Source organism: Rhea americana, unplaced genomic scaffold (assembly GCF_003343005.1).
Source record: "Rhea americana isolate MKP2758 unplaced genomic scaffold, rheAme1 scaffold_367, whole genome shotgun sequence".
NCBI lineage: Eukaryota > Metazoa > Chordata > Aves > Rheiformes > Rheidae > Rhea > Rhea americana.
This window is the reverse complement of record NW_028186498.1, coordinates 339,364-363,387: the sequence shown is the minus strand read 5'-3', so window position 1 is coordinate 363,387 and position 24,024 is coordinate 339,364. Positions and strand designations below refer to the sequence as shown.

Here is a 24,024-nt window from a genome sequence, read left to right as displayed (position 1 = left end):
AAGTAGCTTGTAAAATGTGAAGCTAAGCCTTAAATTAAGATGTTARGCATCGTACAAGTCGTTTTATCAGTCCCTGCTGTAACATCCCAGGGTATCTTTCCAAAGTGGAAGTGTTGTGATTTGTGATTGCGTTAAACGGATAGCGCCACAAAAGACAGGTGTCTGTCTTTGAATTTTTTTTCCCCCAATAATTGATTTAACAAGAAAATAAGTGCCTTTTGCAGTGGGGAAGAGCAAGAATGCTGTAGAAAAAGAGCATCTTCAAACTCTCATCTCTTAAAAATKAATTCAACAAATGAATCTAGGACAGGCAGTAGTTTCATAAATTCGTATAAAACATGGCTTTGTGTTATCGTTCAAAGAATAAATATCTATAAACCACACTTTCAGARTATTGGCATGGAAAAGAAGTATAAACCTATAATAATTCAAAGGCCATGGACTTCATTATCCTTTTAATGAATAGCTGAATTACCGAGCAAGTTTATAAGCCTTCTGTGAATATTTTGCTTTTTTGCACAATGACTATTTAGTCTCACTTGACCTCAGTGAAATTATATTAGAGGTGAATCTGATTAGTAGTTATAATCTGAAATACTCTTTGATCAGTTTTGTCAGCTTTGCTTTCTCCTGTGGGACAAACCTGTGTTCTGGAAAATGGCTGCAACACTTTTACAGTTTTTCCTTTTTTGAAGTAGTTTCCAGCGATGGAGAAGCAGAATTTTGTGGAAAGGAGGGTTTTCTCTCCCACCATCCCTAATTTCTTCAAGTGTTTTTTTTTCCCCTTTAGCAGTAGCCAAATGCTGCTAGTTGATAGCACACTGTAGGTTTTGTCCAGCAAAAAGTAAAGGTGATAGCACACGTACTCGGCTGGAATAGTGGGAGAAAGAGCACTACTAGCAGGGATTCTCCGAGAGCAACGGTGCGAGCTGCCAGGCGCTGCTGCAGTGAGTTACTAGCGTGAGGTTTTGTTGCTCACTTCCAAAAAGTATATACTCTAAAAGTAATTTTGAATGAATAGTGATATATTAGTTACTTAATGTACAAAGGATAAGGCTGGCATTTCATTGCATAGATATATTCCTGAAAGTGTAGAACATCAGCATCTTCAGAAGGGGAATTCTTGTTTGTGTAGCAGCTTTAGGACATAAATGTGAMATAAGCCCATCTCTGTTAATAGCAGGTGATGTTAATCACTCGTCTCATGCAAATAATCACTATAAATAGAGCAATTACTACATAAGCAGTCAATTACAATGTTACATTGTTTTAAAAAACGGGTATTACCTTGTACTAAAAATTAAGTGATTCTGTAGGAAAGATCTGGAAGAACTGCTGAACAAGACGAGAAAGGGTAAGTTGTGGGTTTGGGTTTCTCGCTGGCGCTGAGGGAGGCGCGCTCGGCGGGAGCGTCGCTCGGCGCGGCTCCGCCTCGGCTGGGGCTTCGCTCGGCCCGCCGGGGCGAGCCGAGAGCCTTGCGGTTGGGGGCCGCGGGGGCGACGGCTGCCGCCCCCCTGGGGGGGGAAGGGGTTTGGGGGGAGAACGTGCACGGCTGCGGCTCAGTTCTTGAAGCGTGCTTCCAGCAGGGTGGCGGGACTGCAGCGCCGAGCGACTGACTCAGCTCCTCGGCAGAGGCGGATTGTTTACAAACCTCCTTTTTTTCCTCCTTTCTTCTTTTTTTATTTTTTTCTTTTCCTGAGTAGTTCTCCTCCTGTTCCTTAAAAGAATGCGGGCAGGCGTTAAAGTTACTGAGTGATGATTCAGTAATTTCTGCACAGTTGCAGAAATTAGCATTTTTATTTGTAAATGCTAATGCAGTACACCAAAATAGAACCGCCCTCTGTATTCCGCGTTTCTGCAGRTGATTACGTTGTTGTTCCGGACAGGCAGGGAGGTCCTGATGCACTCCTGTTGCCACCACGGGCACAGTTTGTTTCTTCATGGTGTGTCGTGGGAGTTGGAAACAAGAGAAACTTGTGTTTTAAGTACTCGGTCTCTGTGACTGTACAATTTGATATGCATGGAGGACCCGGGGAAGACTGTGTAAACGACTGGAAGGTGCTTGCACAGGGAGAAAACATTGGTATCTAGGAATGTGTTTTTAATTTCACCTCTTCTGGTGGTTCTTAAAGTTTTATGCGTTAAAGTTGTTTTGATGTGCAGTTTGAACGTTGCTGTTACAGTGTCGGATGACTGTAAAAAAGCCAACAAATGGATGAATTCTGATTGAGGATCCTTCGATGCCGCTGGTGTACGGACGTAGGCGGTGTCCAGGTTGTTCGAGTGCCCTGTGCTGAGCCGCTGAGCCTCTGCCCGTCCGAAGTGTCTGTGTTTGCCAATGGTCCCCAGAGAGACGGTGGAGAAGCCTCTGAACGCCAAAATGTCTTGCTGGCGCCCTCATCCCGTTCCCACGCAGGGAGAGGGTGGTGGCAGACACAATGCTGTTAGATGTCCTGCTTCCTGAGAGCCTTTTTCCAGGAAACTCTGGAGGATTTGGCATAAGGAAGTTGTTAATAACATGGTCCCAAAGTGGCACTAGACAACAACGAGTAGGAGTTTCCTACCGCCGGGTTTGCTGACCCTATGCTTACTTTACAGCTAGAATTTTATCTCTTCGCCGATACGTTTCTCAGCCTTGAGTAACTGGGTGACTTCTTGCATGCATGACGTTTGAGGAATTGTTATTTTGGGATGTTTCGCAGGGAAAAGTAGTTGATATTTTCYCTTTTGATGAGCAGTTCAGGTTGGTCAGAGTCATCTAAGATGTTAGAAACATTGGTGTAACTGCAGCAAAAAGTCTTTAATTGAGATTGGTTAAAAAGTATAGAAATTCTCATTTTTGAGTAAGCCAAATGTAGAAATGAGGAAAAACACAATGAATTTTTTTGAGCTGAGTATTTGTACKTCTCAGTTCACTACTGTATAATAAAAACAGTAAATCTGTGTGTGTCATTAGGAAAACCTGAGGAAGACAGATGTGATATCTCTTCATAAATGATCAGTGATTCTCAGGTCCCTAACAGTCTGTTTCACAGTAACAACAAATATGTTGTTCTTATATTGATGGTATATTAAGAGCTTGTCTGTATCCCCATTTGGATATATGTTTAAGTGAAGGGAAAACCCTCATGCAGTGTTTGCGTACACTGTAAAATATGTAAGCAGTGCTAACTGTGAATAAGCTAAATCTGACATTGCGTATTAGTGTAATGACTGTAGTCTTAACCAGAGCCAAATGTTACGTGATGAACATCATGTTRTTATTATCAATATCATGTTATTATGTTATCATTGATGCTTTTTTGAATAGGATGGGCTACCTGGCTTGGTAAAGCTTTTCTGTTTTTAACTGATGGGACTATATGAACTGAACAAGGTTTCCTTCCAGAAAAGATCAGTGTAAGAAGTGTGGCACGTTCCAGAAATTTTTGATAACAGAAGTAATCTGGTGTTGGATCATTGGTGGTAACTACAAATAATGATCACTTTTCTGTGGTGTAAAGCTGTAGCCTTTAAAGGAAGCGTATGATTTAGAAGTGGGCTGTTCCCCCAGCTGCACCCCCGGACTTGAGCTTAAAAAGTGCCTGCTGTGAACRTGGGGAAATCCGGTTTCTGAGATGCTGGGAAAAGCGAGGAGGTGGGAGCGCGCGCGGCCCTCGGAGGCGCGCGGCGCCGAGGAGCGCTGCTGCTGGAGCACGGCTCCGGGAGGAGGAGTTCAGCGTCGAGACCCGTCGCGTAGGAACTGTCCCAGCACACAGCAGGGAGAGATCTGCTTGTCGTTTAAATTATTACACAAAGGGTTCGAGCTGCCCGTTTTGAAAAATGCCAGAAGYGAATCAGATAGAGTGACGAAGTGTTGGTGTTTTAATTACACGGTACTGCCACCTAGCAGCAACTCCCAGCTTTGTGTGCGCGCTCGTGGATACCCAAGTGCACCCGTTTCAGGCATTTACTACACTTTATTTTCACACTGCGCTTTGTTATGATCTTTAAAGACAGATGTCTCCACTGAAAAAGATGTTTCTTATATTGTAGATCTCAAATGTTAAAGTGAAAAGTCTTTTAATTTGCTTCTAAGCAAAACAGAAGCAGAAGCAGTGAACTTTTTTGTTTAAATAGATTTAATAATTCCGGATGACAGAAACTCATATTAATGGTTTCCAAGTTTGTCTTGGTAGATGCCTTGTAAATAAATGTTATTATTTTAGCAGCTTTCAAAATAATGTGTTGCCTTTTTTTAATTAGTGATGTCCTTCCAAAAGGGAGAAGAAAATGGCAAATGAGAAGAAACCTACTCTTGTTTCTAATACACATACCCTGTTTTTGCATCTTCCTAAAAAGAAAAATGTCTGCGGGGAACTAATGAGCAGGGTCACGSTAATGAAAGTTTGACTGATTCCGTACGTGACAGCAACCAAATGTTTGGTGTGCCGAAATTGGAGATCTGTTGAGATGTTCTGTGCTGACGTGCCAGAAGTGCCAGGTAATTAGAGGCGCCTTTCTTAACCATGCACTTGGAGCAGAGCACAGTGCAAAGTCTCCCATCGGATTAGTTTGTCCTGTAGCGTGGAGTTAACACGTCAGGTCAAACACCTCCTTTACCTTGGCAGTCTCTGTGCTCCAGTCTTTTTTTATTTCATTTTATAAGTAAAAAAAAAAAAAAAAACAAAAGAAAGACCAAAATATTACACTTGGATTCATGCTGTATTTAATAAGTCCTTTACGCAATGTAATACCAAGTGTTAATCAATAGACGTGCTGGAATAGCTTCCAATACAACCTTGTAGAGTTTTTTAAATTAATCCTTATTAAAATTATTGACTTGTTGTGACTTACTGGGGTTGCAACTGGAACGGTTTTTCATCCTAATTAGGAGGTTAGGTTCCACTGCTCAAACTGCAGATAATAGTGTAATGATTGTCGTCTTGAAACATAAAAATCAATGTGCGATACCATCAAATTCTGCCTACTGTCGCAAATTATGGAAATYACTCAGGGTTTTAAAAACACTGCTAAATGGTGTTTCCTTTTATTCTTTGTAACATATTCAAGCACAGCTACTCAAGAGAATGTCTATTAACAGAAAGCAAATATCAAGTGGTGCTCAGATAGTTAGGGCCACCTCTTATTCTGTAATATCATTCACAAATATTTTAGAAGTGATACAAAATAGTCTTTTTATAGTATTAAAAATCAAATATCTTATTATAAAAGGGTAGCAGGATGGATGATATTGACTATTGCAGTTAACACAGTGCTCTGTTTTCTAGTCACTTTATTTGTTTATGGGATTAAAAACCTTAAATATGAAGCTAATGACTGCATCCATGTTCTGTACCTTTCTGTCCATGGTAAGATTGTGTGAACTGACAAGTTTTCGGTCGTTTTGTAGAAGTGCATTCCATCTTTTCTCCTACTTGTTTCACACTGTAATGTCAAGGGGCAAAAATAGGAGAAAAAAAAATGTTAGTTATCACTGGAGCTCTGCTTCACTTAGAGGTTATTTATAGTGAGCTTGCTTTTAATATTTGATGTACACAGGCCTTTCAATCTCAGCTGTAAATCTAAACAACTCCTATGATATGTCTGCCTATAGGAGGTAAGGAAGGTGGAAGATGTAAGTAGAATTATTTTGACTATATTGGTATAAATGAGGGTTTTTTTAAAATTCTCTTTTAGATTTTGAAAATATTCTGAAAAGAATATTTTCCATCTATTCAGATTAAAATTCCATCAAACAATAATAATAATAATAATAATAAAAAGATTTGTTCCTAGAACTCCCAAGAATGTTTGCTTGTAGAAACGAAAGAACTTCCAAGTATGTGGAGTGGACAGCTTCAGAAGTGAACAAGATACTTGGTGTTTAATTAGCCTATTGTAAATTACTGTATAGCAGCCCATCGAATTCCGTCTCATCCACCCTGTCTGCAGAACGTGTTTTCCAGTCCTCTTATATTCCATAATGAAAAGCCAATACTTTGTGTTTGATTTTTTATATATATATATGTGTATATATATATATCTATATATATGGTATATTTAATGGGAAGCGAAGAGGAAGTGCTTTGGATTTCCAAAGTAAACTAAGCTAAGCTCTGATCTGAGTATTCACTGAGTTAACTCGCTGTTGGTCCTTGTGTCCTTTGGAGGAACTTGAAGTGACTAATTTCAAGCTTTGTAGTGAAGCATTAAAAATTTGAGGTTCGAATCTCTCATATGTTAAGTCTGCCCAAGTATTGCACAATATTTGGAGAARTGCAGAGGATTTCTCTGCACCTTCTATGTACATAAATTGCTGCCAGTTTTTCATAATGATCTTTTACAAAGACATAAGATTTAAGGGATACAAACCAATATAAGGTTAACGAGTCTCTAAAAGAAGACAAAAAAAAGAGTCAGTGCTATTTTCAAGTGTGTTTAGTCCTGACATGAGGAGTGGTATTCCAGCTGGAGTTAAAATACACAAAAGCAAGTAGTGGTTCAGGCAGCAGGCCAATGGGTCATGTGCCACTCCAGGCCAACACGGAGCATGGCTGCCAGAGGTTCACGTGGGCTCCAACGGAGACTGAGCAGGTCTGGATTGGAAGCAGGCAAGCCACATGAGGTGGAGGAAATCTAGAAAAACTCTGAGGCTGGAACTGTCGCAGGTGCATCCTCCGCTCTTCCTTCTCYCTGGGTGTCCACTTTGGCCGCTGCTGGACTCTGTGTCAGGGTGTTTGTGTCCTCCTTGTGCACTGGCARGAGAACAGGAGGTGTCAGGGAGAAAGGTGGCCCCACCTAGGAGAAGGTCTAGGGAGGGCAAACCGAGGGTGTCAGAGCCAGGTATGACTACGAGCTGCCGTTCTCCATGTGGAGGTTCACTTTTCTGTGCTGTAGCAATCTCTAAGGAGAGATGGCAAACTCTCCATTGSTGACTGTAAGATATCAGAATTGCTGCTTTGTAGCTTAAACATATTTGAAGTGAAAGAGGTGGAGGGGCTTTTGATAGAATTTTAGAAGGGGTTGAGATACAGGTTTTTTTTTTTCTTGAGAACTGTGTTTTATTAGGTGATCATATAAAACAACATGAATGTTCACCAGTCTCTACTTTTTAGATTCTAAAACCTGCATACATCTGAGTTTGTAGGTATGACGTGAAGATGGCATGTGTCCAGTGACATTCAGATTTTCTTCTTTGCCTCTGCTCAGATGTTTAGGATCTGCCAGTATGTATCTCTATACTGTGATAAACTGACTTTAATTTTGAGTGATGTGCTCATGGGTTAATGCAGACTATTACATACTTCTAACAAAAACAAAACCTTTACTGCTATTGCAACTTYGTATTTTCACTGAAAAAGAGTTCAAAATGATGGTGCTGACCCTGCTTAGGGGCAGTATCTGGCGAAATTCGCAGCTGATGCAAATCAACATATCTCCATTAACTCAGTGGAGGTGAAGTGATTTATAGGAGCTGCAGATCTGGTAATCATCATTATCTTTATGTGAAGATAAATTGGCTAGGAAGATCCACACAATAGATTATGACACTATTTGAAAAGTATATATTAACCTTGCACTGTTCAAATGAAATTATTTCAGTAGGCTTCTGGTATCTATTAAAAGAAAATTTATAACACTCTTCTAAAGAAGACAGTAACTCTGGYCTTCTCATTAACATTACTTGTATCTGGAAACAGCTAGCCCTGCCCGGGGCTGCGTGGGTTGCTGCTGCAAAGACGCAGTGGCTCCCATCCCTGGACACAGACTTGCATGCTGCTAGCGTGAACTCTCAAATTAGTAATCCTTTAAGTTGCTTGGATGATGAGACATAAATTGTTGAAAGAAAACCACTTCTGTCAACATTAATGCCATATTGCAAAATTTAGGTCACATTAAATTCTTTCTAATAGAAAATAAGAATTTTGACTACAGTAATTAAAATAACATTAACTAGCACAGGCTGCTTTTCTCTATTGTAGTGTCRAATTCAATTCTCAGTTTGAAAACAAAGCAAAACATGATGTTAGTTAAATGTTTGTTGAATAAAAAAAAAAATTTCCTTTGTTGGCTCTTTAGAAACAATTAAGCATTAGCTCTGTCAAATACTAAATTGTAAGTAGTTCAGTTTAAAGTATGTGAACCATACATCCTTCGTAATTTGCCTGAAAATGACTCATTATAAAACTAATGTTATGAAAAACCGCTCCTTTTCAAACTGGGGAAAGCACCTGAATAAGTTCTGTAAGTGGCTGCACATCATTTGAAAGCATTTTAGTAATGCTTAGAAACCTTCCAAAGTACATTTCCACTAGTGTATTTCGTATTCAGCACATCTGTATTCTTACAAGAACTGCAGTAATGCTCTGATTGGTTAACTGTGCTCTTTTTTTTAACATGTGTTTTAATACCTTTATTAATTTGAGGCAGATAAACTCAATTGTGCATGAAATTTTGCTTATTTGYGGACAAAAAGGCAATTGAGTCTTTGCAGGAAAAAGTGAGCTTCTAGAGAGGATAAGTCTTTAGACATTACTWCTTAAAGCATGTTCAGCACATTGAAAAATTCGTAATTTTGGTGAGTATTACTTGTCAGCTACTGAGTTTGATCTATTAATGTGTTCTAGATCCAAGACAACAGTTGCAAGGATTATTGAATGGCATTGCAGATAGTGGAATTGCGTGTTAGTTATTTTTCTTTTATCTGCTAATCAACACATTTCTACACATGGGATTTASTGGCTAGTAGTGCTTACTTCAAAGTGTTGTATACAAATATACACAGTAGTAACTCATTAATTTTCAGTAATCTTGGAAATGCACTTGAGGAATAGCCGAATTCGGCTATTCTGCGCTATTCCCCCATGCTGGATTCAGGTTGTTTCAAGTGCAACCCCACTTACTTAGAATCTGAGATGCCAGGAGAAATAATGGAGTAGGTTTTCAGGTAATAAAGAGGGATTCGGGAATAGTCAAAATAAACTTAAAAGCTGTGAGACAAAAATGGCTCAAAATCATGTCGCTGAACACCAAGGGATGTGAATGAAGCTGTGAATGGAGACAAGAAAATCTTACAGTATTGTCAGAATACTGTTGCAAAATGTGTACCATACGCTCACCTTAGTGCTTTCCTATCCATTTGAAATTTCAAGTTTGGTGTTAATCTCACAATTTTACATGTTTTATTCTGCTAATTTTATACCTAGTTACCTCTCAAGTCTGTTTTGTTTCTTCTGTCTGGCTTGTTTTGCTTTCCTTCCCACACTGATCTCGAAAGAAACCTCCTCTGTGCCCCACAGACTTTTCCCTTACTGTTGCTCTAAGTCTTTCATTACTGTACAGGGCTCTAACGTGGCTCAGAGATGTTTGGGTTAACTGTACARCTAGAACATAGTACGTGCAGTCTAACTTATCATTTCCATAAAAAACATTTGGAAACCTACTCTTCTTTTAGTGATAGGACAACTTGCTTTTCCATAGTTAAGTTCTTACAAGGAGTGATAAAGAAACATGCTTTTGGTGTCTATGATAAATTATGTTACTTAGCAAAATGAGGATTAGTCTGGTTCTGTGTAGATAGTAGACTTACCGTTGTATTTATCTGATTTCTGGAATGCTTAGGAAGTATGGATGATTCATATAGAAAGAAACAACTTTTAAAAGCATTTTTATTCTTCATTTCTAAAATCTAATTAACTGATATGTCACAATTTCATGTTGAATTACAATTTTTAAATCATATCCATTTGAAGCATTGATCTGACCATCTGTCTGGTGATGCACTTGTACTGTATCCGAACTAATATTAGGGGAGTCTAAATGGAGTCATGGAACTATGAACCAATTGGTTTTTCACTCTTATCACTCAAAACTCAATTTCTAAATGGGACATTTCCTAATTCTGTAGTCTTGGCTATTGGAAAGTACTCCAGTAGCTTCATGCAAGTCTTTGATACTGAATATAAAAACATTTCCGATAGCTAAATGATTTAAAGTAGGGCAGATACGTAACATTTTTCACCTCTGCGAAACAGAGGGGAGTGTCTGCTTGTTCAGGCTAGAGTTTCACAGAACTAATATTTGTTCTGAAAATTTAAGAAAATTCAACAGGAAACTGTGAGGATTCAATCAAGGCATTATGTGAGTATATAGGTTTCCTGGAAGGCATTTATACAAAACAAGTTACTTGTTTTTATTCTGCTGTTGGGAATTACTAGTTTTCAGATAAATGCTATCACTTGCAAATAATCCAGATCCCTCTTTTAGGGAATTGCTAAAGTCTTAAGGACTGCAGATTGGAGTGCTGTAGCATCTCAGCTCTGCAGATTACACATGTTGGTAACCACCGATCCTAAATTGCAAAGAGGGAATCTGATCTACAGGTTGCTCTTAACAAATATATTGTTTTTTGTGTCTTTTTTTTGGTTTTTGTTGTGTGTAGTTTTTTTGGATTGTGTTGTGTGTGTAACCATTTTATTATGCTATTTATAAAAAATGGGAGTTGAAAGTTGACCTGCAGCTTAAAAAAAAATTAAAGAGACAAGGGCTAATGCAAAATACTTACTTTTTATATTTTTATGAGAATAAGGAAGGGGACGTTTAGCCAAAATAGAAAAAATAGCTATTTGGAGTAAAAAGAATTCAAGCAAGGAGACTTGAAAGCCACATATGTTTTAGATCTTGATTAAAATTCAGATTTTAATCAAAATTCTGGAGTTGCATTTTCTTGTTTAACTGTTGGAGGTTGATTTTCTGCTGCTTCTGTTTTCAGTTGTTTGCTCTTAGTGAGCACCACCTCGATCGCTTGTTGTGGTTGCGGTTCCTTTAGCTTTCCTGTCAAGGAACAGGAATGTGAGGGGCGGTATCTCAGCGACAGAAGTTGCAATCGCACGTACTTACAGTAGTTGAAATAGAAAGCATTGATCATGGTGTCTTTAGCAGCTTTAGAATTGAAACAAATTTAGTAATTTCTTCACAGAATTTCATTTTTTTTTTAACTCTAATTACATATGATTGAACGAGTCTTTGTTTGTTTTCTTTTTCTGGTTTCAGTGGTTTCACCCACTCGCACGAGCCCACGGCCCTCGTCCGCTTCGCAGGCCGGTGGCTGCCGGGTTCGGGGAGCAGCGTTGCCGGGAGGAGGCGGTGGGAATGCAGCTCCTCGCTCCCTAACACGCTGCCTTCGGCTACTGCCCGGGCTCCTGCGGTTCGCGCTGCTGGAAGAACAGAGCTAGAACTGCCCCGAGTCCTTCAGAAGTTCCTGTCGTACACAAAGCCTTTCACACGTTTGAGTTAGACCGTACGGAAGCGCTGTAGGAGATGTCACCTTAGGTGACTTCTGCTATGCCACTTGCAAAGCTCGCATCGAGAAAGAGGTTTCTTTTTCTCGCCTTTTCCTCTTTGATTTTTTTGTAAACAAATTCACGAAAGATTTCATGTGAGGTAGAAATTATTGAGGGACTCTGGGCAACTCAGGAAATTGGTATTGGTATATGGATCATTTCACCTCTAGGTCATTTTCTGGCTTGGTATTGACCTAACTTTACAATCTGATGGCTGTTAATGTATATGAAAAGCTTTGTCAGATACCTTTCAAATTCTGCTTCCTAGTAAATTAAGTTAAAACTGTTGATAGCTTATCGATTTCAGTTCAGAATAATAAAGYGTTTGTAGCACTTGTTTCCCGTTCCCTTCCCGCCGGGGAGGCGCGGAGGCGGCCGGGCCGCAGGGCGGCCGCGCTCCCCTCCGCCTCYGGGACCGTCTCCGCTGCGGTGGGGACGGCAGCGCCGTCTGCGCCGGCGGAGGTTACGTGAGCTGTGCAGCGTCAGTAAAACAGCCCAGGAAGGACCGTACCGGGGAGAAACGGCCGCGCTCGGGTCACGGGGCGCCTGTGCGGGAAGAGGGCAGGACCTGCCCCGAGCCCGCCCCAGTAGCCCCCGCTGCCCCCGGCACCCWGGAGCTCCTGGGGGCAGGAGATGCGGAACGGGCCACACCTGGGGACAAGGGGCTTGGCTGGGGACACGCTCTGGGGAGGAGGTGCTCCAYGATAGGGCAGGGACACCCCAAGGGAACTGGGGCCCCCGGGGGACCTGTGCTGGCCCGGAGCAGTGTTGGACTGAAGTTGAGCCTGGGGAAAGCAGAGGAAAGGTGTTTCCCTAAATATTTGTTCAAGTGTTTATGTCTTCAATTTTGTTTTCCAGTACCTGGATCAGTATTTAAAGGTTGATGTTAATTGGCAATAAGTAAATAGAGTGAAACACCTCAAGTCAACAGTGTTTTCCCCACGATAAGGATGTAGCCGAATGGTACTTAAACTTTATTTTTCCAGGAGATGGAGGCGCATGCATGACTCTACCATTAACCCAGMAATACATGTCTGGATGGTCATGTTGCATGCACATAGAAATATGTAGCTTGAACTTCTGAACTCATTAACGTCAGTGGCAGTTCACTTCAGACSTAACTGTGAAAATGGCAAGCTTAAAAGGATGTGGTTAATTAGGACAGTTCATTGACGGCGTACATCTGGAGAACTACCAGTGCTAGTTCACGTAATGTATCTAATTATTCTTTCTTTCATCAGTTCTGAGGGCAAAAATTTTTCCTAATCTTCTGCAGATGGTCTGCAACCCTTTGAAGAACCTGTAGGAAAGTGAAGATGCTGGAGAAAAAAATGAGTATTTTGTTTAGTTGCTTTTAACACTAAAGCAATCACAGCTCCTTGATGTAGTTATCATAAGTAATGCTCTCTCTGGAGGTTATTTCTAATTCTCCTGCGTTTTCTACAGAATAGGAYTTTGGTAAATACAAGACCCAGAAAAGCAAACAATATGAAAATTTGAATTGGGTTCYTGACCAACTCAGAGGACAGCTGTTTGTCCTCTGACACCAACTGAAAACACCTGCTTTCTGGACAAATGAAAACACCTGCCTTCTGGTAGTAACGGAAGAACTCCTTCCTAACTCATCAGGACACCTGGGTAGTCCTTGGGGGACCAAGTCTGACTTCTGTGGGGTCATGGATTCATACCTAGTATCTGTACCATATCCTGACATGGGTGATAAAAATGAAAGGATTAGGTAGGTAAGTCACTGTAACATCTTAAGCTTTTGATATTTTTCTTCTGTTTTGCCACAGTGCAGATTTTCAGGCAGAATAACGTACCATATATTTGAGYGTCATGCACGCACAACTGAAATTGCTCTTGGCCGTATCTCGATAGGAGGGGCACAGGTTAATGCCATGCTTGCTGGACTGCTACACAAAAGACACAAAACCCTCAGTGGATACAGGAATATGTCTGAATTGATTTACATGAAATGGGAACGTGATTGTGGTTGTTGGAGGAGTGGACTCTTGGGTGTGAGCAGTTACRGTTTCTTTTCATGCATTGCTTTTTTTAGGTTTATGGTAGAGTCGTTATGACACACTGCAGAGTTGTTTTCTTTTGGGTTTATTTTCATTTTTGTAAGGAATCATTTCAAAGTCAGCACTGTTAAATGACATGTTTGAGAACGTATGAGCTTACAGTAGTGTCTTGGGAGTTTTGGTAGAACTTGTGATTGTTACCTTTGTTAAACTGTGCTTTTAGTCCTTCTGGATTTTCTTTATGGAATTTCTGTACTCTAGAACTGTGGTTTGGGTTTGCTGTTCTCTCAGGTAGTATATGYTTTGAAAATGAATATGCAACAAAGCACATTCTCCTTTCTCTGACGTACCATTTCTTTCTAAGTATAAATGTCTCATTCTTTTATTCTGTAATCAACATGATTACACGATAAGAATCCCACTACAGTCATGTTTGCTGGTCATCTGCCCTCTGCATATATGCAGTAGTTGACATTAACTTATCTCCATCTTATTTTGCTATTGAAGCCTTAAACTCAGTTTTAAATCTGTAGACTCRGATGAATTTCCCACTTTAAAAAGCTCTGACTTTTTAAGCCTGTTCATTAAGCTTATGAAACTTTTTCGTGTTCATTTTACAGATTTATTCCCTAAATTAAAAAAAAAAATCACTCTGGACCTTCTAAATTAAGCCTGTCGCAGAATTGTAGAGCCATTCAGGTTGGATAGAGCCTTTGGAGATCATCTGTTTCAAACTTCTACTCAAATCAGGTTTGACKCTCAGGGCTTTGTCCCGTTGAGTCTTGAAACCGTACGAGAGCAGTCAGCGTCTCTGGGGCAGCCTGTCCCGAAGCCTATCTGCCCCATAATGATTGCAGCTCTCCCTCCCCCTCATTCTAGTCAACACTGTCCTTGCATCAGTGACACTGTTGTGACCATGGTTTCTGCTGAGCACCTCAGTAACGAGTCCAGCTCCATCTTCTTGGTGACCTCTTTGCGGTAGTGGCAGGCTGCGAGTAGGTCCCCCTCAGCCTTCTCCTCGGCAGTTTAAGCTCAGGTTCTTCATTTTTCCTCCCAGTGCAAGTGTCCCAGCCTGTTGGTGGTGATGTCTTTCCTCTGGACTTGCTCCAGTCTGTGGCTGCCCCCCTTTTCTGGGGCAAACCGAATGGGATGCTGTATTGTTGCTATCTGTAAAGTACTGTTAAAAATGTTAATCTTAAGAATAATTTACCTATGTAGAAGACGCAAAATTGGAGTGAAGGCAGCATTATAAGGGTTGTATGTTTTTGATATGCGGGCTGTGACTATAGGGTGTTCTAGTTTTACAGTGTAATTCTTGTTTACCTATAATACATTATTTTGTGCTATATACATAACACCAAATCCCTTACAGAGGAATCAGCTAAGTTTGGACATCCGATTACCTTTCTGTTTTGGAAAACAAAGCTATAAGCTTCATTAGTTCCAGTGTCTCTAGAAAAGCTGTATTTTTAGTGCTTTAAATGCCAGATATTGGCGACGCAGAATAGGGTGTCCATATAGATGTAAAATTATGTGTTTAGTTGAACTATTTGACTGAAACAATCAAAGAACGTAGGCATATTCATACCAGGTACAGTGCCTGTAGACACCAGGCTGGAAAATGTGGGTTGGTTTTAAGGCAGCTGGCATAGTCTTGAGAAGAAATTAAACGCTGCAGCTCTGTTGTGCTTTCTGTGACATGGCAACGGAAAGAAAGGACAAAATGGGTTTCTTAAAGATTCCTTGGAGTTTTGGCAGTGTTTTTAACTTTTGCTTCCATGTGGCTGTTCTTGCTTTGTAAAACTCAACCACACGTGGCAAGCAGGAGATGCTTTTTGCATTTCTTGTGCAGTGCCTTATCCAAAAGCATCTCTGCTTGAACTTTCATGTCCCGTACTCGGACAGCTTCAGTTCTTATCATTGCTATCCCGTGGTGCCAGGGACACCTTCTTCCAGGTGCCCCTTCAAGATACTGTGTGGGGCTGAGAGCTGTGGCAACCATGGTGTGGATCTGCTCTGGGCAGCTGTGCTGCATGAGTGCTGACTGCTGATGAAATGGTGCAAAAGTAGCCTCTTCCCCACCACCAGCGATAGCTGGACTTTCTTTGGAGGTGACAGGGTGGTAAGGAAGACTACGGTCTTATCCCAAYGGTCTGCAGAAGGGAGTGTCAGCATGAGAATATAATTTGAATTAGATGTGCTCTACTAAATGACTGGGTAGCCTAACATGCTTTGAAGCACGTGGCGTTTCTCCAAGAGGGATTTGCCTCCAGAGTGATGTGGTCTTGTTCTGATTCGGAGACAGAGCAGTAACGTCTGCACAGCAGTTGTGCAATATTAAGACATATTTGCTGCTTCTTGTGATCTTGGGCCAACAGATTTCCTATAGGTTTATTTTTGCTTGATTTAAGTTATTAAAAAAAATCACTGATCAAAATAACCCGCTGCATCCTCTTTTGCTGTGCTAATCGGCAAGCAGATCTTACACTGTAGTTTTGAGTGGATGGACTCCAAGGGAACAGGACCTCAATTCTGGGCCTGGCAACCACTTAACTGTGTGGACACAGCAAAGTTCGCTTCAGAGTTTTTCAGCTAGTTAGTCATTTCATATAATGGTTGTATTAATTTTATCCATTGCTGTGAGGTTTAATTAATTTTTACACAGCAATTATTTCTCCTTGACTGAAAGATGAAATAAAACTKGAGGTGTAGTTATTTTCTCTGAGAAGCATGCTTGTCGATGTCAAAAGGTTACTCTACCGAGTATCTAAACTTATGGGGCCTTTGGTTTCAATATGCATAATTTCCTGGCTGTCTGAGGCAATCTAGGATTTAAAGCCTGATTTTGAAAATGCTTTTATGGAAGCTGTTGAGATAGAACGTCATCCGTTTTGTATGCTTTAACATGAAGCTCCATTGTGTTACGTTCATTTTCTTTCTTGCTTTTAACTTTCTCTTAGTTTATCCTGAATCGTTAAAACAAAGGAACTCCATAGGAAGTTAGTAAAATGTGGTAAAATGCGTATGTGTGTAAAGAGACAGAGAGCTCCAAGTAATGAAGTTGATGGCTTACATGCACAAAAGGACTCCTCTTTGCCGCCTCTTTTTTGGGGGAGTGGGGGTAGAGAGGAGCTGCGCGTCTTAGCTGAATTGGTTATTTACTTATGTAGTTGGGAGTAGTACTCTTTACTGATATGCTACAAATTACTATTAAAATTTTTGTTTTTTTAATTGTAGTATTTTATTACTGAGACAAGCTTATGCAGCTTTATAAATGGTTTCTAGTAAAAGCTGCTTCAATGGATATTATCCAAGATCGACACTGCTTGCAGGAAGAAAGCRTATTAAAGTATCTTGTAAATGAGGATATGAAAATTGGTAGTATCAGATTAAGATAGGAGGGATTCCATGGCATCTTTAGAGAAAAAAAGGCTATGCTTCTTAGACAAAATGAGAGAATAATGAAAATTTAGAGTCAGGAGCAGCTGTTGTTRTCAGCTGAAATGATAGGTGAAATACCTAAGCTCGTAACTGCTTGCATGACTTTACTCCATTTGATGAGCTTTGAGACTACTGTTGCAGAGGTCTGAAAATCACTGAGAAATCTCTTCTTAATAAGGCAGCATGGCCTTATTATCATAGCACCCTCTGAGATGTATGCAGGAGCTTTACTTGATCTTGGATGCTGGAGAAGTTCTCCCTTAACAGCATATTCATCTACTAAGAATAAAGAAAGGAGAAATGAAAAATGGGCACCTAATGGTGGTCTTTTGGCCAATATTTTGCCCAGTGCTTGAGCTTTTATCGTTGCCAACAGGAATGAAGATGCCAAAACAGCTGTAAAATTATAGAATATTTAAACAGAAGAAAAGAAGGCAGAAAAGACTTAGGAGGAAACTGTCTTACCCTTTCTGGCATACCTGAACTTGCTTGAGTATAAGAAAAGCACGATTCCTTTGACATAAGTTAATTTTCTCCAACTTCAAGCATGTTGATGTGCTTTAAAATCAAAACCATTGAGTCTAATATGGAAGCACCATATCCAAGAGTCCTCAGAGACAGCTGATGGATTGATTAGTCTGGCTGTGAAGGGCAGGGCTTGTGGAAGTTGACAGCACCTAAATCTACAGCTGAAAAGATGAGGATAAATCAGATTTCTGAGGAAATGGAAAGAGATAGGATTCTAACCAGAGGGCAGAACGTGGTAAATGCTAGTAGAAAATAAAGTGAACAAAAGAGTGTTGGTGAAAGCAAAAGAGAGGGGGGATAACTGGAGCACCACAAGTTGAATAAACCAGTTTGAAGTCTTGGCTCCATTACTAGTAAGGTTAAAAATCCCGTTAACTTAATTAAGGCTAGTACTCCATCCTAGGATAAAAAAGAAGAAAAGAGAACATTAATGGACAGTTAAATAAAGCAAGTTGTCATTCATTGCACAGGCGCTTAGATCTATCTCGCTTCCATAAATGTTGATCAGTTTGATCAAAGACTTAATCAGAAATTATTTAGACAATTATTTCTTGACTCAAAAGTATTCTCTAGTGATATGAAACCATTATACGGAATCGCTAAAGCATGCTTGACTGTATTGTGTTAATTATGCAATGATAAATTATTCTACCTTTCTTCATTAACAGCATTTTAGCAGTAGATAATAGCATTGTTTGTTCTTTCTATGCAGTAGGAGCATAATCCTGTTCTTTAGGCAATTATTTTTAGCAAACTTCGTCTTTTGAAATGACCGGTTCACAGTTGATCTTTAAATCCATTTTGTGAACTCGTTCAGCTATACTAATTTTAAGTAATTATATTAATAGAGAAGTTGGTTTGTTGTATTGTGCAATGATGACTTGACTCCTTTTTTTTATCTGCCTGCATACAGTGATTTAAGTACGTAGCTAACAATTATACTGCAAGCAGGAAAGGGAGAGATGGAAGTCGCGGGAGCCCGAGCATGCAGCTGGTGCGTTGCTCGCCCTCTCCGTGCTTGACTTGCTTTTTTTCTGCAGAACAGAGGAGATAGGTATTTAACCTGCCAGCGCAGTCAAAGCCTMACGAATGTTTGTAAATCATTTTGCGTTAGGAGGGGAAAGGGGTTACACAAGTGTAACTCTCTACTTTTAGTATTTGGTCAGGTTTGGGGATGGGGGAAAGCTGCTGCTTCTTGGAAAACAAAAGGAAGAGAAATATGTGAAAACTTCACATGTCTAAGAAACTCTAGGACCCACAAGAATTTGTATTCTAGCACTTTCTTTACCTCTCCTTYAGCCTTTTTACTGTTTTAACTCTGTATTTCTAGGGATAAAAGTAAATGTCATTTCATCCCCATTTTTATAACTAGTAATGTTCTACCTCGTTTGAGTGGTTTCATAAGCCTTTCTGTAAAAAAAAGACTTTAGATTTCTTGCTATTTGTAGGTGTCTGTACTTTTCCTTTTTTTTCTTTTACATGTTTTTGCAAAACCTGATCTTTCTGAGTCGGTGTAACACARTCTGCTTTTCGTGTCTCATGTAACATGTAGGAAGGAAATTGGCCTGTTCATTGCCTTACTCTTTTGATGACCAGGTACTGAAATATGTAGGCTGCATGTAGTATTTTAATAGGTTTAAAATAACTTTTTGAGACTGAAAATTCTTTAACTATCCTGTATTGGCCATTGAATGTGCTAAATAAATTTTGTGTGTTGGAGGCCTTGAGGCTAATATTTTGTTTTCTACTCTGGATTATATCAAATATGTTTGTKAGGCTTGTTGTTTCTCATGTCATTCTCAAAGGGGAAAAAAATAGTCCAAATACCACACAGTTCCCAGGAGATGAAATGAGAATTGCRAATGGCTACTTTGTGCATTCCTCATCCTGCATCAGACCTTGGGCAGTGGCAGGTGCTTAGGTAGGAGTGAAGTTTTACGGATGTAAGATTAGTGTCCCAGGTTATAGTGATCCTCAGCTCATGAGGTTGCCAGCCGGAAGCCACATCTTTAATAACATTTAATGGTTTATTCCTCAGTGTGTCTGGCTGCTTTCTTGCCTGATGTAAAGTATCATTAAGAAAGAAACTCCCATTTTTTCTTCAACGTCAACTGATAGGCTGCAATCCTGAGGCTTTTCAGTGCAAATAGAAGGATGTGCTCCCCAGCATCGGCCCTCGCTCCTCGAAAGCCGGTGTAAAATAAGGAGATGGTCCTCTGCAGTCAATGACGGACAGGAGACTAACCCCCCTGGGATGTCATCAAAGCTCCTGTGCTCCTCAGGATGGAGGTGGTTGGTGGGCTGATATTTTCTTAATGGGATGTTATTTTCTTAAGAGAGTTAAACAGTTCTGGGATTTGTAAGAAGCTCCTTGAATATAGAAATCTTGAAAGATAGTCTGATATATGAAAAAGGTAAAGATACAAGTATATCTTTTGGACAGTGTTTGATTTTGTTGCTATGTTAACAATTTTGAATGCTCTTAATCTGGAAATGCTTCCAATAGTTTTTGTTTATTAAAAAAAAAAAGGTGGGTTTCTTGTGCAGTAAAGTGTACTGCAGAATGCCTGTAAGCACGCCGCATTTTATTACTGAAACTTGAATCATTCATCAAAACAGTTCTAAAATAGCTATTTCAGATATCATACTACATCTAATTTTAAACATGATACATATAGTAAGTACAGTAAAATTAAAATTCAGTATCTGGGAAAAATGAATATGATGAATCAGAAGGAAGGCTTATCAATACGAAACAAGTTACACTGCTACAGCAAACAGACTGTCCGAGTATTCTTTGATTTTTGGATTAAAATCAAAACCAATGTAACTGTCATCAATTTTATTTCATATAACAAAATGTTCTTTACCAAAATGGTATTTCATTAAAAATTGCATTTCATCTGTTTGCTTTTTTAAAAAAGCAGAGGAGATCCTAATATATTTTCCACTAATATTAAAGTATAAATGAAAAATACAACAGTTAAATAACCCTTTTATTTATTCACTGAAAACTTGTACTATGGGGAAGCTGAATTAAAGAATTTTCCCATTTTAAAAATAGTCTTTGCATAAAATAACAAACAGCATTTGAATCTCTAAATCACAAGCTTATTTCCAATTGTTGATGATGAAAAGAAGTACAGGCTTTTAAGAGACTTTTTTTTTTAATAGATTGGTACATAGTGTGCTACTTTTTTTTTTTTTTTTTTGGTTTTTTCTAGTACAGTATACACTATGGTAGTGGTTTTATCTAGTTGTGCTGGGTTATTCAGGGGCACAAAGTAAATGTGAAGTGCTTTGTTTTCTCGTGAACTTCCAAGTGATTACTGCATTCTGTCTGCTGTGAGTGGCAGGTCTAATGGCCACGTACGCTCTAATAGTATAAGGGATCATTAGAAATGTTAAAAATAAGCACCTAACTAAATAAGATCAGTGTAAGAATCAACTTTATATTTAGAGCTTTAGCGTAGGCTTCACTCAACCATTAACATTCATTTCGAGTCCTCCCTTCGTGCCTCCCGTTGGTTTGACGTTGCGGACACAAAAGAAGTGGTCAAGGTTCTTTCTTGTAGCTCCTCAGGAAAAGGTTGGCCTTCGCTTCTCTTTAGCTTTCTTTTGCTGACACCGCTGCAGGACAGAAAGCATTTCGTGTCCTTGGACCACCCCAGAGTTACCACCAGGCCTACAGGTTTTCCAGGGTGGGTGGTAGCCTTAGGCTTCCGTTACCTTTGCTGTTGTCGAGTCCAGGGAAATGACTCCTGCGCATGTGCACGAGAAGTCCTGCCTTGGATTTCTGATGGAGCAAGTCAAAAGTTTTTGAAATACATGTGATGTGGTGTACATGCAACGTACACTTGAGCATCAGCAGCCAGTACAGCATGTCCAAAGTATGACTTTAAATTTCCTGTCCAGGGAAGGTGTAGCTCAGCTGAGACAACGTGCCTTTGGAAACTTGAACGACCCTTTTACAAGCCATAGGTAGCTTATTCAGAAAGRCAGAAAGCTTGGGGTGGGCTATTACGGTGCTTTGTAGATGTTTAGAGCAATGATAGATGAGAAAACCAGTTCAAGTCAGTTGCTAGCGGTTGTAGCACTGCTTGGTAGTGCAAGTGGGTGAATATGAGCAATTTTGTTTAAATCTTTTGAAACAAGAGAAAGCATTAAGTCAGTTGCTATGTAGGTCAATTACTCAAAATAAACCATTCACAGAGTGCTCTTGAGACGGGCAAGGCAAAGAGGAATTTTAAATTCAAATTGAATCTCACTGCTGTTCTTGGTTAACCCAACCTAGCCCATTCTACCTTTGCAGTAAAATATTACATAAAGATCTTACTATCTAACAGGGAAGGCACTTCACATTGAATTGAAAGCCTTTCGATATCTCACTTAAAGGAAGTGTSGGAAAAAAGTGAAACAAATTTTCTAAGTGTGTGTTACGACTTCATTTCATCAATGTATTTTGGACAACATATGGTGATAATGTTGTCTGAACTTGAGAAGTGTGGTTTAATGTCATGGAATTACTTCATTCTTAACTGTTTTGTTCATAGAAATCTCCCAGCAAAGTTGAGGATGAGAGAGGAATATATGAGTTCTTTGCTGTGCTGAGGTAGAGGTGTTTAGTCTCAGGCTTGGGATTTATCCTCAAGCAGTCAGAAAATTGGAGAAAAAATTTAGAAGTACTGTAAAAAAAAAAGTTTCATTGAATAAAAAACAAAATAAAAATATTTTCCAAATTATCCATAATATTTTTAGGCATCTCTTGTAGTTCAGTAAAGGTCTGGAAAATTTTGATAGCATAGTATTACAAAGATGAAGTTATTCATGGAGTKATTATGAAGTGTGTTTCTTGTAGACTTTCCTTAAGAAAGGTCAAAGTAAAGCTGTTGGGACATAATATTTATCGTATTTCCACGTTTATTTTCTTCTGTTAACATACTGGATTTGTTGTGGTAGCAGCAGTGCAGCAGTTGCACATTATGTGCTGCACAGAAAGGTGACTGAAGAATGTTCCATTGCTTTATCAATAATAGAGCATCGTCTTATCGCTTCCCGTTATTTTTTATTTCTAGGCAAATTCCACAAAACATTCGGTGAGGAAACAATTTCAATAAATCTTGTCTGTCTGAGAAGATGTTTTAATAAGCTAGTATCACAGAAATACTCAGAAGCCCTATCTCAGTAAATCCTTTTAACTGTAGTAACAAGGAATTAAATACTCTTCCGTAAACAATGGAGATTAGATCAGACAAAGTATAGAAATTGTGATATTGATAAATAGACAGTACTTCATATGGAATAGAGTCTGAATGTCAGAGTCTAAATGAAGCCAGGAGACCTTCTCTCAGCTCGCTAGCTCCTCCGGCCAAGTACTTCTGCCCTCTCACAGGGACGTAACTTTTCCCAGTGAAAAGCAGCAGCGCCTCTGCACGTACCGCGTGCGTGCAGCTGCAGCGGTGGCGGACGGGACAGCTTGGGGGGCTTTTAGCATCGCTCCTCTGGCGTTTGGCGTCTTCGTGGCGGAGGGGGTCATACCTCCGAGCCACTTGAGCACTTTGAGCAAAGACTGGCCTGGGAACTGGAGTAGCTGGAAAGCAAAGACAGTCCCGTTGTGCTGACTTTGCTGGGTGGGCTTTAAAGCAGGTAACTGTACCGACAGGGCATGGTGGAAAAGAAAGTGCCTTAAACTGTCACTGCTAAATTTTCCAGAACCGTTTACTCAGACTGCTCCATAGGCATGTGTAAAAAAGCATCACAGTTTTGTTCCACTTTTTGTTTGTTCTGAGTATGTTTTGTGTGGGAAGATTTCATTTATCAAGGTTCCTCAGAGCTAGGATGGTACTGGACCTACAATGCAGTGAGACATGCACACAAATGCCAAYTCAGAATAAGTAGTATCCCAGTGGCAGGGTATATTTTTTGCTTCCTGCAGCATCTTTCATTTTGCAGTTTATGCATGCTAATGGTGCATATATTAAAGTATGTGTGCCACAGTACGGGGTACTAATTAAGTAGGCTACGGGAATCTCTCTGTTTCTGGTCCAGTGAGCAAGAAGATATTTACACTGTTTTGAAGAACTCCAACTGCTGAGATGGGTAAACTGGTCTTCTTGAGGGAATGTGGAGAACATAATCTGTCAYGTGCTGCTGTGCTCGAGAGCAGCAAATTCCCCTAAGTGCACTCCTGGAACTAGAGACCCATAGAAACAGCTGCATTGGAAGGACCTCCGGAGATACCTGGTCCGGCCTCTTGTTGAAAACAGGACCTTGGATTAGGTTGTTCAGAGCAAACTAGTTCCTCCATAAACCAGTTTCTACTGCATGGGAATGTATTGATAAAGCATAACTAATACTGGTGTAATGCATTAATGATGAACAGGAATAAACTCCGCTATGCAGCTCTCCTGCATGCTTCATTCTTAATTGCAAGCCCTCCTGCAGGAAAAAAGGAAATAATTAGATCTCGTTTGAATCTGTTTCTCTTTATACTGTTGCATGACAAGAGCAAATATTGCACCGTCAGTTTCAGGTTATCCGTGCTCGTTCAGCAATCAAAGATAACAGTCATTGTGTTTTATCATTGTTTTTAAACTCTCCAATAAGATGATAATTTAGATAAAACCTAGTTCTCATATGGAACTTGATTTTCTTTCTTCTTTCTTTCTTTCTTTCTTTCTTTTCTTTTTTTTTTTTTTTTTTTT

At 39.8% G+C, this 24,024-nt stretch overlaps 1 protein-coding gene across 1 annotated transcript in view; it reads left to right on the top strand.

The window, feature by feature from the left end:
* Positions 1 to 24,024, top strand: part of LOC146591662 (teneurin-2-like) — a gene marked incomplete at its 3' end in the record, with an annotated part of 412,163 nt that overhangs the window by 52,883 nt on the left and 335,256 nt on the right. The gene's annotated exons all lie outside the window — the stretch shown is intronic.